Source organism: Podarcis liolepis (assembly GCF_965112155.1).
Source record: "Podarcis liolepis genome assembly, chromosome: 3".
Taxonomy (NCBI): domain Eukaryota; kingdom Metazoa; phylum Chordata; class Lepidosauria; order Squamata; family Lacertidae; genus Podarcis; species Podarcis liolepis.
The window spans coordinates 48824169-48838196 of NC_139557.1; the positions used below are offsets into that span (position 1 = coordinate 48824169).

Genomic DNA, 14028 nt, shown 5'->3' on the forward strand with positions numbered 1-14028 from the left:
GTTGTTTGCTACTTATCCGTTACATTGCAATTTGTTTTAGCATCATAGGTTATATATATTGGGCCGCTGTATTTTTAAATGACCACAATGGCCGTTGGAGCCATAGGGACGGGGCGAGCTAGATGTTTGGATAAATGTGTGCGTATCACATTTTCTCTTTCCCTGCCTCTCAGTGTCTGGAAAAAAACTGCACCTGCTTTATTTCTACCTGTCACGCGTGTGCAGGAGCGCTGGAAAGGGCGGGGGGAGTGGGATTCCCCGTGTTGCGTTCTGCCCAACATTTACTGCAGGCTAGCTAGTAGCCTCCCTCTGGAGGACTAGCGTGATCTCTGGTAAGTCCAGATGGAGGAATGGGGTTAGTAGCTGCTATGAAGAAAGGCGTCGTGTATTGAGGGCGCCAAGGGAGAAGGCAGATCGCTTCCGCTCGAGCGCAGTTGACACTGAAGTATTTCCATTCTGCCAGGGCTGCAGCGTTTGCTTGATTAACAGCGCAGGCCTAACCGTGTCGGCTCAAAGAAGGGCCTGTTGAATTCAGTGGAGCTTACTCCCAGGTAATTGGGGTTAGACTGTCGACTTTCTGAATATAAAACGGATAAGGTGGTCCCCGTGAACCGTGGTGCTGCCTAGAGACTTCTAAAAACTGCCAGCGCCGTACTAGAATAGACAAACCCCATTTTTCTATCACACGTCTTCTACAAGATGGCGCACGCGTCTTATGAGTACTCATGTCATTATTACTAATATTATTTTAAATATTTTCTGATAATATATATTCCATTCCCTTAATCCCAGAAACACATGTAAGGTTCAATAAAAGCAATGGTCTTGGTCCGTGAGAAAGAAGAAGAAATAACCTCGCAAAATCCATAGCTAGAAAATATATTTATTAGGACTAACCAAAATGCCACCAAATCGTGGCGAGCATTTGCATGGCTAAGGTTGCAGCCCTGATGCTTTTCTGGGAGTAAGCCCCAGTGACCTCAGCTGGACTGGTTCCTGCGTAGACTTGCAGGACTGCACTCTTAAGAGCTGGGAGTACATCCCGCCGACGTGAAAATCGCAGCCTTCTTTCCCTAGGAGGAAAGTAAATGGAAATAAGAAATCACAACGGAGAGGCGATTTGCTGTTAATTCCTTTTCTCGATGTTCTGCGAACTCGGACACCATATTGAGTGGTTTGAGGATTATACCTTAAAACAGGAGGGTGACACGCCCCCCCTTAACCGCCCCCCCCATGGTGTTGCATTCCAAGTTCCCATCAGCCTCAGCTAGCATGGGCAATGAATGGTCAAGTATAATGGGAGCTGGGAGTCCAGAAACATATCGAAGTCCATAGGTTCCCCAGCTCTGCCTTATCAGTGATGAATATTTTTATGGACACTCTCAAACAACTAGTGCAAGGTTTCAGGAAAGTCATTCTCAAAATTTATATGGTCAAGAGTCTCTCCTGGAGGAGAGTGCCTCTGGCTGGGTGTAGATAGCGGTCCTGATGCAAGTTGGGTTTTTGTGCGTGAGAGCAAGAGAACGAACACGGCTGAATGTTCTATTTACAAGAAGGCGCAATATTCACAAAGTGGAACAGGAGGCGGCTGCTTCTGTGCCAAGGTGTTTCGTGAAAATAGAACAATGCCTTGGTGAGCTTTGAGCAGGAGGTGATCACTGAAGGCGAAGACAGGAGTGCTGCCTTGAAAGGAGCCTAGCAGGTCAATCCCACCTTCTTCTAAGAACCTGATTTCATCCTCTCCCTGTTTTATTCTCCTGTTTTATCCTCACAACATTCCTGTGAGGTAGGCTAATATGAGAAACAGCGACTGGCTCCGGGATCAGATAATGCTTTTTTTTTTTAAAGGCAGAAGGTGGGCTTGTCTCCCCAGCTGTGTCTCCCCAGCAAGGTCAGCCCCCTTGCCGTTGCGCCACACTATCAAGGGAAAAAGAATGCAACTTATGGAAATGTTCTGTATCATATTGCGGAACCCTTAAGGAAGCATGGTTGCAAAGTTGAGATGAAATCCGTCGGCTTTCGCTACGGATGTCAAAAGCGCTTTGCCTCTTCCCTTACACCCAGAGACCAGGAGCAGCCTGTTCCATTGGTGCCTAATTGCAACCCAACACACCAGTCTCGTTGGCTTGCCTGCCCTTTTCTCTGCCATGCTTCCCTCATTTAATTAACGCAAGAGCCCTTCTCCCTCTCTCCGTTTCTTTTTCCTTAGGACAGCTCAGGACTGCTAAAGCCTCAATCCCACAAGACTCGTGGGGCGGGAAGAAGGGTGCCGAAGGTGCCTGGCGCTGAGGAGGATGCAGAGAGCGAAGAGACCAAGTCAAAGGTGCTCGCCTGCGCCGCTTGGGATGGAGCGAAAAGCGTCCCCCTCTCCAGTCCCGGTGCCTCCCGCTTTCCAAACCTGCTTTAACTCGATTAGGAAATTAAAGGCACTTCTAAGCGCATTTTCCCTGCCTCAGTGGCTCCCCCCACCATTCCTCTGTCTCTCTATAAACTTCTGCTCTGTTTAATGATAATTCATCGCGCAAGGCGTTTTGTGCGTCTTGCGCTCCCGAGAGTGTGTATGTTTGTGTGTGTGATTTTCCACTCAGGTAAACTTGGCAAACCTTGAAAGGACCCGACGTCTGGCCTTTTGAAAACACTGAGGAGGAAAGATGGAAAGAAGTGGCCTATGGAAACACCAAGAGAAGTTTCCGTCTCAGACAAATGCTGCCGAGAGAGATGAAGTAATCAGAAAACCTAGCAAAGGAGAAAGTGGTGGGGGAGAGGGAGGAGAAAGGAAAAGATTGAATTAATTAGCCTTAAAGAGCTCATGCTTGATGGCAAATCAACAACGATCTGGGTTTCCTTGGGTCATTTGCATGCGTTTCAGAACTATGCTATCGTCTTCATCCTGGCGTCCATTTTCTAGAGAAATTTTCAGTGGCGTCAGTATCAAGAAGAAGACCTATTTTTTACCATTCGCCCCACGTTCTATTTACCCCAAAGTGGTGCAGTTCAGGCTGCTGTCCTATGCACACTTACCAGCAACAGGCCCCATCAGGAGTCACACATCAATCACACCAGGATACTTTTACAAATATGATGTTTTCAAAGATGTAGATATATATGCCTTCATTTAGTGTGCATCACATTTCATTAAAAACATGCTTCACACCCCTAAAAGAATCCTGAGAACTGTAGTTTACACTGTACAGAGCTACAATTGCCAGCACCTTTAGCAATATACAGTTCCCAAGATTCTTTGGGGGGAATGCTTTAAATGTATGGTGCAATTCTATACACACTTACCTAGGTGTAAATTCTACTGAACACAACTGGACTTACCTCTGAGTAGACATGCATAAAAGTAAAGGTAAAGGGGACCCCTGACCATTAGGTCCAATCATGACAGACTCTGGGGTTGCAGCGCTCATCTAGCTTTACTGGCTGAGGGAGCTGGCGTACAGCTTCCGGGTCATGTGGCCAGCATGACTAAGCTGCTTCTGGTGAACCAGAGCTGTGCACGGAAACGCTGTTTACCTTCCCGTTGGAGCGGTACCTATTAATCTATTTGTACTTTTGACGTGCTTTTGAACTGCTAGGTTGGCAGGAGCAGGGACCAAGCAATGGGAGCTCACCCTGTCGTGGGGATTCGAACCACTGACCTTCTGATCGGCAAGTCCTAGGCTCTGTGTTTTAACCCACAGTGCTACCCGCATCCCTAAAAGTAAAGGGACCCCTGACCATTAGGTCCAGTCATGACCGATTCTGGGGTTGCGGCGCTCATCTTGCTTTATTGGCCGAGGGAGCAGGCGTACAGCTTCCGAGTCATGTGGCCAGCATGACTAAGCTGCTTTTGGCGAACAAGAGCAGCACACGGAAACACCGTTTACCTTCCCGCCGGAGCGGTACCTATTCATCTACTTGCACTTTGACGTGCTTTCGAACTGCTAGGTTGGCAGGAGCAGGGACCAAACAATAGGAGCTCACCCTGTCGTGGGGATTCGAACCACCAACCTTATGATCGGCAAGTCCTAGGCTCTGTGGTTTAACCCACAGTGCCACCCGCGTCCCTAGGAACACACTAAAAGCATTTTGATATTTCCTGAGTCAGAAGGTCCCAGAAGCCTTTTCCTGTTTTGTGCAACTCCTCCTGCTCTTGAAGAGTTCAGACGCACAGGGTGGAATCAGTGCCAGTTTTTTCATCCTGTTGCAGTCAGTCTCTGATGCTCCAAGGCTTTTTTTTTTTTTTTACATCTCAGACTCATCCAACATGTGGTTTTATGCAGGAGTAAAGTCCGCATGTGCTGTGGCTGACTACCAAACTCAGGACAAATAGAAATAATAGAATGGAAGAGGAGGCAGAAAGAAAATAAATAGATTAGATGAATAAGTGGGAAACTGTAAGATGCAGTGCTGATGTTCCTTTGGTGGTAGCCCATGATGGAGATGCATTGGGGATTAAAACTGTAAATTACATTTTAAACATTCCGTACCATGTGTGTGAGAGAAATATGAGAGTAAACAGGCTGTGAAGCCCTTTTAGCAGAGTAAAAACACAAGCACTTTTGCAGCTTACTAGATGCTAGGAATTACTGTAGGCAATTACACCTCTTATTCCTGCTTATTTGTGGTTGGCTGACCTTTCCCCTCTTTGTCCCTATTGCTAAGAATCAACCACATGCTTTAGTGTAAAAAAAAAAAAAGTTTACTTACGTTTCAGTGCAGGCAGCAAATATATCAAAGTAGTATGCAGGCAAAAATACTTCTTAGTTACAAAATACAAATTTCCAAAATGTAGTTTGGGCAGAGTCCAAGGATGTACATCTGCTCACATTGTTGGCTTCAAGGGAAGAGAGAGACTGAGGCAAGAAGGGAGGAGAAACTATTAAGCTCCTCTGTCCTATTTCCTGCTACAGGAAGAAAGGGATATGACATCACACAGACCTGTCTTCTCTAGGAATACAGGAACTCTGAAACCTAACCCCTTTGTATGCTTATTTAGCAAACATAATTGTAATTTTGATTGAAGATTTCCCACAGCCCAAAGGGGAGAAAATAGAGCTAATGAATCAAGGTGTAGAGACACTTCTGTAGAGAAAAGGGAATGGTGGTGTTTGGAGTTTAATGCTCAGAAGAAGTAAAATTAATACAAAACCCCACACACATTACCCTGGGTACAATCACACTGATACTCTAAGTTTGCAAAATAAGAAAGCTATGTTTAATACTGGAATTACATAGTTGATTGGGGTGGGGAATCCCTACTTCTCTCTAACATTTGTAGGCAAAACTATGAGGATCAATTTACCAAGGGTGAAACCATTAGGCCAAAATGAGATAAAAGCGGTGGGTGGGGGAGAGAATTTTTTTAAAAGTCCTAATAAGACTGTAGCCAGGAAGCCATGTTTTTGAAATATCTTTCTATCTATTGTGTTCCATGAGCAAAGCTCCCTGTATGTAAAACATTTATGTATTTTACACTTACATTCTGCTGAGGCAGCATACAAGACCCTCCACCCTCCCCAATTTCACCGTCACAACAACCCTGTGAGTAGGCTGGACTGAAAATGAGTGATTACCCTGGGCGTAGGTTTTGATATTCTACTTTAAAACATGCAGGAAGAATTTTCATTGGTAGAGCATTAAAAAATGCAGCCCCACTCTTGCAACCTGTGGGGTGCAGCACAGCATTCTACCACCTTTCTACTTAAGGTAGCCCACCTCCAATTACTCAGAGAGAAAAGGGGTGTGCTTTCACATCTGCCTCACTGGCCAGAAGTTGCCCATAAGGCAGCGCACTAGACCCAGCTTTGTTCAGAAGAGAAACATGCCAAATGAGGAGATTAGATTCTTGCTTGAGTTAGTTGCATGTTGGGGCTATATGGCGAGTGCCAGTAATTTTGATATTTATGTGAAATGAGGGCCAACGCAGCCAGCAACTTGATTTGCCCCTCCTGGCAAAATAGAGTCAATAATGACAGCTTCAGGTGTCCTGTGATGAAAATGCAGAAATTCTTCCACTGGCAAGACATCTCGGGAGACAGATTGGGCTCATTATTTCCAGAATATGCATAATCAGCCCATTGCTTTATACACAAAGGGAGGGGATCTGGTTTCTCGGGCTCTGCAGCAAGATCCTGGGAATGTTATGCAGTGGGGCGGGGATCCTTCTGAGTTCAACAGGGCTTAACTCCATCAGCAAGTGTGCATGCCACTGCCCGATCCTATGCATGTTTTTACTCAGTAGGAATTCTCACTGAGTTCAATGAATTCTACTCCCAAGTATATAATGATTGGAACGCTGGATACATTTTCAGAATAAGAATATAAATGGGGGTTGTGTGTGTGACTTATTGACCTTACATTCTTTAAGGAACTCAATGTGACATACATGGTCCCTCCCATGTAATCCCCACAACAACCCTGTGAGGTCGGTTAAGCCAAGAGGCAGTGATTGGCCCAAGGTCACTCACTGAGCTTCATGGCCAAATGGGGAATCAGCCCCTGGTCTCTCAGGTTCTATTCCGACACTCTAACCACTACACCACCCTGGGCAGTGGTTACTGTTTTACACTTATGAAATCTGAATCATAACATAATTGTTATGATTGTTAAGACTGAATACTTGGATGATGCCTTACTGGAGCAGATTACCAAACATTCAAAAAGGAGAGAAATAGTAATCATGGGGGACTTCAACTTCCCCGATATCTGTTGGAACTCAAACTCTGCCCAGAGTGTAAGGTCTGACAAACTCCTCCATTGCATTGCTGACAATTTTGATTGATGAAGTGGAAGTGCTCGGAAAGTTGGGAGGAAGTGATCATTTTTTCTCTTGGTTTCAGGATACAGAGGCAAGGGGAAACTGAGTGTAGCTGGACATGCATTCTGGACTTTAAAAAGGCCATTTTCAAAAAGCCTAAGGAGCTACTGTGTGTGATCCCATGGTCAGAAATACTCAATGATAAGGGAGTCCAAGAAAGATAGCAGTTTCTAAAAGGAGAAATATTGAAGGCCCAAATGCAGCAGACAATACCAACAAGAAAGAAAAGTGGGGAGCATCTAAGGAAACTGGTGTGGCTGCATAAGGAGGAGTGTGGTGGAGTCTCCTTCTTTGGAGGTCTTTAAGCAGAGGCTTGACAACCATATGTCAGGAGTGCTCTGATGGTGTTTCCTGCTTGGCAGGGGGTTGGACTCGATGGCCCTTGTGGTCTATTCCAACTCTATGATTCTATGATTCTAGGATCTTACAGATGAGCTGAGAATTAAGAAGGGCATGTATAAAGAAATGGAAGAAAGGGGAAATCACAAAGGAGGAGTATACATGAATAGCCAACAGTTGCAGGGGAAAGTCAAGCTGGCTGAAGCTCAGAATAAGCTCAGGCTTGCAAGTGAGGTTAAAAATAATAAAAAAGGTTTCTTCAGCTATGTCCAAAGTAAGAGGAAGAACAAGCAAGTGGGGAACATGGATAAATGCTTTTAGGTGACAGAGAAAAGGTGGAACTACTCAACACCTACCGTACCTTGCCTCTGTCTTCAGTAATGCCCAACCTGGTGATAACAGAATAGAAATATGTAAGGAGGGAGTTGCAGCCCAATATAGGAAAAGAGGTAGTAAGAGAACACCTAACTACTTTAAATATATTCAGATCTCTAGGGCTTGATGAGCTGCATCCAAGGGTACTAAAGGAGTTTGCGGATGTAATTTCAGAGCCTTCGTCTATTATCTTTGAGAATTATTGGAGAACAGGTGAAGTCCCTACAGACTGGAGGCGGCAAATGTTGTCCCCATAGGGGGAAAAAGAAGACCCAGGTAACTACCGACTGGTGGCAAGTGGAAAGATGTGTGGTTTTCATTTTAGAAAAGTCTCACGAAAAGCAAGCAACTACTAAGAGAGAGGCGAATCATACTGCAGCCCAGAATTGCACGGCGTTATCCAAAGCCTAAAACGACTTACGCTAAAACCTCGAGGAGTCTTACTATTAGGCAGAAGGAAGCGTACTTCTCAGGGAGCTATGAAAGAGCAGCCGATTATCAGTCACCGTGTTACTAAATTATGGGAAGTAACATTAAATAGAAGCAAAAAAACTATCCAATCCGTATTCATAATCAGTACAAAATATTTCTAATCGCCTTCTTTGTATTCGAGTCAGATTTTTAAAAATGTGCATTCGTGTGGAATAGTGTGATGCTAAATCTTAAAAAGGTACATCGAGTTCAACATCCTGGTTCCCAGATACCTATGGGAAACCCGCAAGTAGAGGCCGTTTCCCGCTATTGTCCCCCAGTGACTGGTATTCTCTGTACGTCTGACACAGCCAGCCACTGATAGCCTTAGTTTGATAGTTTGCTGAACCCTTAAAATAAATTAGCAGCGCAATGCTCTTTATCCGTCTGCTCTGAAATAAGTCCCATTAAGTTCAGTGGCACTCACTCTCGGATATATTCTAAACCGCCCTGTAATTCTGTAATTTTCAGATGAAGAGCGGTGTAGAAATTTAATAAATAATAATAAAACAATAAGCGTGCGCAGGAATCTTAAGCAGCAGCGCTAAAGCGGCCCATCAGTCAAGAAGCTGCAGCGATTGGCTCGTCTTCTCTCTCTCTCTCTCTCTCTCTCTCTCTCTCTCTCTCTCTCTCTCTCTCTCTCTCTCTCTCTCTCTCTCTCTCTCTCTCTCTCTCTCCATGGCTAGCCCAGCTATATCAAGTCCCTTTTTAAAAGGCAGGATTCAGAGGAGGCTTCCGTTTGTCAACATCATTCATTTCAGATCATCATACGGAAAAGAGGGTTTCTGTTTTTTGTTTTCAAATCCACACCGTCCTTCTCTTCTCTCCTCTCCTCCCTAAACTGTTTAACCAGGAGGGAATGTTTAACTAAGTGTAAGGAACAGTTTCTGACTGGCTGTGTGCGTGTGTGCAAAACTTGGATTTGTTCTCGGCAGATATCTGGCCAGACAGAAGAGGCTGCAAACCCAGTTTACAGCATTATGCGCCCTCATTAAAATAAAGAAAGTGCGCCTCTCGCGCAAAACCCTGTCCTCCTCCTCCGCCTCCTCCTTCTTCCTGGCAAAGCCGGCCTCGTTCTCCATTTAGATGATTACCAGCCAGCCAGCAGCCGAGCAGGCCTCCCCTCTCCCTGGTGCTTTCGCATCGTCGTTCCAGCAGCAGCTACCATCTCGCTCCCTCCCTCCTCCTCCTTCTCCTTTCCTTCAACGCGAAGAGGCTGCTCTCTTGTAAAGCAACCGAGGCGAATTCGCAGCGAATGGGGGGGGGGGGGGAGGTCAGATCGTGATCCGTCTGACTTTCTCTCAGCCACCGCTGCTTCTTCTTCCTCGGGCTTTGATGGGAAGAAGAGGCAGAGAGAGGCTCCTTTTCACAGGCGGAGTGGGAAGGAGGGAGGCAAGACAAATCGCCGTTAAGGTCCAAGGAGGAGAAGTCACGATTCAAGCGCACCATAGTAAAATACAATATTTCGATTCGATTTTCAGAGCACTTTGTGGAGTTATACCCGCCAACACTGTCAGCGCAATCCTATGTAGGTTGACTCTGAAGAAAATCCCACTGGGATTAATCAGTGGGATTTATGAACCATCTGGTGGTTATACAGTTTACTCGTGTGTGTAGAATCATTAAATTGGCCAGAAGCATACAAGGAGGAATGGTTGTAATGGGAATAAAGGGCTTCCGAAACGAAGCCCCTGAAGACAGATTCTTCACTTGGACCCACTACCTACATAAGTGCTGGCCTCATTATTAACATTTATTTATTCAGCACCATCAATGCACAAGATGGCTGTTCACAATCAAAATAAGAATTCTACCCCAAAGGGCGTACCATCTACTACAACAAAAAGAAGCATTACAATAAAAAGCAATCGTTTACTGTGGCGTTTGCAGCCAAATCACAAATGCGAGTTTTGCCAGACAAGCACAGGGCTGGTACACAGAAAGCTCCTAAACTTCCTAGAAAGGTCCCTCTGTGAGTGGCCACTTCCTCGGCCACCTCTGGACCGGAAGTCTGTAACAAACGAGATCCTTTACACTTCCTTCCACCTCGGTTTTCTGATGGAAATTATTTCAGTGGGAGATATTTAAGCATGCATGTCTTCAACTTTCTCATTGAAATTGCTGGAGCTTAAAGTCTTTCTATTTGAGTGGATTGTGAATATAGGAACACAGGAAGCTTCCTTATACTGAGCCACCCACTGAGCCATCTAGCTCAGTACTGTCTACACCAGGGACGTCCAACTCCCAAGAAACTGCGATCTACTCACAGAATAAAAAACTGGCAGTGATCTACCCCTTTTTGGGGGGGAGGGGGTTCAGGTTCACAATCATCCAGTTGGGCATCCCTGGTCTACACTGACTGGTAATAGCTCTCGAGGTTTTTCAGGCAGGAGATATATTCCCAGTCTTACCTCACCTCAAGATGTCAGGCATTGAACTAGGGACCTTCTGCATGCAAAGCAGATGTTCTACAACTGCCCTCATTTTCATCCTTTTTAAATGAATTAGATTCATGAGTATATTCATGTTTTACAGAATGATCTTGTGTTGACATAGTGCTGGTAGCATTTCACCCCCTGGTTTAGTAGTTTCAGTTCTTCATTTGGAAAATACAAAGAATCACTTCAGCAATGTGCTTTTTGCCATCTTATGCCAGCCATTATGGAGCAGAACAGGGTGTTGGGGTATGTGTGAGTGTCAGTAGTGACTAGCAGGGCAAGTGCATGTTGAAGAATTAAAAGAAGAGAGCTTGAGGCATGGAATAAGGTCAAGAAAGGGTTTCTAGATAATGGCAGCCTCATAGAAGCCACAAAGCAAGCAATTAGACCAGCATCTTCAGTTGAGCTAATAGGGCAAGAGAGTGTGAAAGGAAATAGAAATTGACACAGGAATGTTCCATACCAGAGAGGACTTAGTTGGCAAGAAGAGAGAACCTGAACAGAATATAGTAGAAATAAAGAAAATGTGTATAAATATGTTTTAAAAAGATTTCACAGTGGTTGCAATTTGCAGTTTGATGTAATGAATATGTAAATTTGAATTTTATCTGGTCCCATGGCAGTGACTGGGGGAAATCCAGTTGTAGTTCCCATATGAGATGGGTTGTGAACTGGACAGTTTTTCAGCAGGACTTTGGAAAGCTTGAAGAATGTCCGAGTACTGATCGAGATGTTCCTGGGACCTTCTACATAGTGGAGGAGCTGCATGTCCCCTTTGCTCCACCACACAGGTGACATAACAGATGTGAACATAAGAAGAACATAAGAAAGCCCTGCAGGATCAAATCAGGCCAAAGGCCCATCTAGTCAAGCATTCTGCTCTCTCAGTGGCCAACAGTGGCTGTTGTGTTGAGATTCGGCTTGTGGGCTTCGCATAGGCGTCTGGTTGGCCTGAAAACAGTATGCTGGACTAGATGAACTATTGGCCTGATTCAACAGGCTCTTATTATATTTACTAACTGGAGAAAGCAGTATGTCCACTCAAAACCTTTGCAGTTGGATCAAGAAGTTCAAGGAAATGCTTGCCTAAACAAGACCTGGCAGAATGCAAGTATGCATGCAGCCTCTCATATCTCAGAAGGGAGTGCATTCTACAATAGTGCTGCCAATTGTATCAAATTGTAAGGGAAACGGCCTTGCTAGAAAAAACTAACCAATAAACTGAAACTGACACGGGGACAAACAAAAGAGGATGCCTTCACCGCAATATGGCTCCCCTCTATCACATAAACAGCCGAACAAAACAACGACAAGAACCAGTGAAAAAGCCTACCTCTAAGTAACCACAAGCCAATAAACATCAGGCCTTGGGAAAACTAGACAAGCCACATTTGCTAATCTGGATGCCCTTACTTGGCGGTGGAAGGGGAAATAGTTTTTCAGGAAACTTGACTGAGTGGCTAATAAACAGCCAGTGCAGATTCCTTAGCACTGTGATATGTGATATCCCTTAGTGTGACATGTGGGACCCTGGGACACTTAATTTCCCATTGACCAGGTGAATAAGTAAGTTTTTATCTGACCAGTAGTGAGGCCAGTAGTGAGAAGGATAACCATATTTTCCCAGGGTGTGAGTTCCAGAGGTCTTGATGCTACTACTGAGAAGACCCTTTTCTTGTGTAATCACACCGTGAGCCACTTCTAGTACTGGAGCCATGAGCATTTTCCTTTTGGGTAGACAGACAGACAGAGTAATGCTGATGACAGGGATGCCTTGTTTATAGTAACCTGTAAGCTGCCCTGGGAGCCTTTATTAAATTTTAGGGCTATTTTTAAAAGTAAAAAGAAAATCCCATTAAAATTATGAATTTATCTGGGTTTGTTGCTCAGTTCACATTCAGTCAAGGACCTCAATAGCTGCAATATGATGTTCATATTTAAACATCACCTGATATGATATGATGTTTATGTTTCCGACACCTGTACTTTGCTTTGGCATTTTTATACGTACAGTTAAAATTACCTTAGGTGTAAACATCTAAAAAACACAAAGGGTGAAGCAGTCAGTGTGGCAGGCTCAAGGACAGGGAGCAAGCTTTGATTTAGAACTCTTGATGTTTACATGGCTGAAATTCCCTTATTGCAGGAACAAGTCTATCAGCTTCTGACCCAAGAAGCATGTGTGCGCCATCCTAGCCCCTTCTGGCAGCATGTTTGGTTCAGTGGCCATGCAGCTATTATCTCTCCACCCACAGCTGCACTAGCTCCCTCTCCAAGATGGATAAAACCCAGAGACTGGAAGCAAATGCTCCAGCAAGCAGAGTTCACTGAAGAAGCATTTTGACACAGAATTTACTGGCGTGCCATTGAAAACTGGCTGCCACCAAACTCTGACCTCTTTCCTGACAGCCATTCCACCCACAAGCATACAGAAAATGAAATCACAGGGCTTGGGGGTTAACCCTGTAGGGAGACTGCAAGGTCTTTGGGCTTGAACCAAAACATTTTGCATTACCTTTGTGGTCAATGACAAGAATGACATCTGCCACTATGAATGTTGAAGAGATCCGCAATGGGAAGACATGAGGATCATCCTGCTCCTATCAAAATGTGGTGTCTAATGCAGAGGTTGTTATTATTATATTTTAATATGAATTTTAAAAAAACTTACCAGAAGATGCTTTTCTCTCATTAGACTATTTATGTTACAATATGTAATCGCAGGGATTGAATTCTGTGTTTCTGTAAACAGCAATACAAGAATCAGAGCGCTGTGGTGTTTGCAGAATAATTGTGCTGGACTTGAAATAACACATAGACTGAGCCACCATTAATGATTTTCAGAGAAATATGTCACATGTTCAAACTTCACTTTGTGCTGCTTCTGCTTCTGTTCGTCTGCAATTTCCTTTAGTTAAAGGCCTTTATTTTCTCTGGACACACATTCAATGTATGATGTGCTGTCTTAAACTTTTATAAACACCTAGTTTCATGCATGGCCTGTTTTCAGGCAACTCTCACTGCATCATACATTTTGTAGTCTTAAAGCTTCCACCTTTACAATTCTATGATTCTATGACTCATATCACAGGCCCAATCCAGTTCAGTACTGACTACACGGACTGGCAGCAGCTGTCCAGGATTTCAGACAGGGTCTTCTCCCAGCTCTACCTGGAGATGCTGGGGACTGAACCTGGGACCTTCTGCATGCCAAGCAGGTGCTCTGCCACAGAGCTAAAGCCTTTTTCTCACCATGCTTATTACCCACCACCCCTTTTGCAACAGTAATTATGGCTGTTTTGAAGAAGGGTTTTGGTGACATTCTTTTGGCCACCATCCCATCAGGGCCTAATTAGGTCACCTAATTTGGTGTGTGCTATTTTTAAAATAATCTTTCTCTCCCCCCCCCCTTTCTTCTCAGAAGCTGTCAGGAACATTTGCTGGTCTGGCAAGTTCCACAGTGGAGAGAGAGGCCTGTACCTTCTTCTCCCTCTTGGCAGGGCCCGTCTCTTTCATGCCCTCCGCTCCTCCGGGCCAGCCCCGCCGAAGCAGCGTCCTCTCTCTCTCCAGGAGGAGCGTCCAGGCGGGTGGAAGGCCGAG

At 44.8% G+C, this 14028-nt stretch overlaps 1 long non-coding RNA gene across 1 annotated transcript; it reads right to left on the minus strand.

Annotated features, from left to right (window-relative positions):
- Nucleotides 1–865: 865 nt before the first annotated feature.
- Nucleotides 866–14028, minus strand: LOC310704380. The gene is made up of 3 exons (XR_014524749.1): nt 13909–14028; nt 13100–13170; nt 866–1073 (listed from the first exon to the last, which is right to left on the minus strand). It is a non-coding gene; the product is annotated as an uncharacterized lncRNA (long non-coding RNA).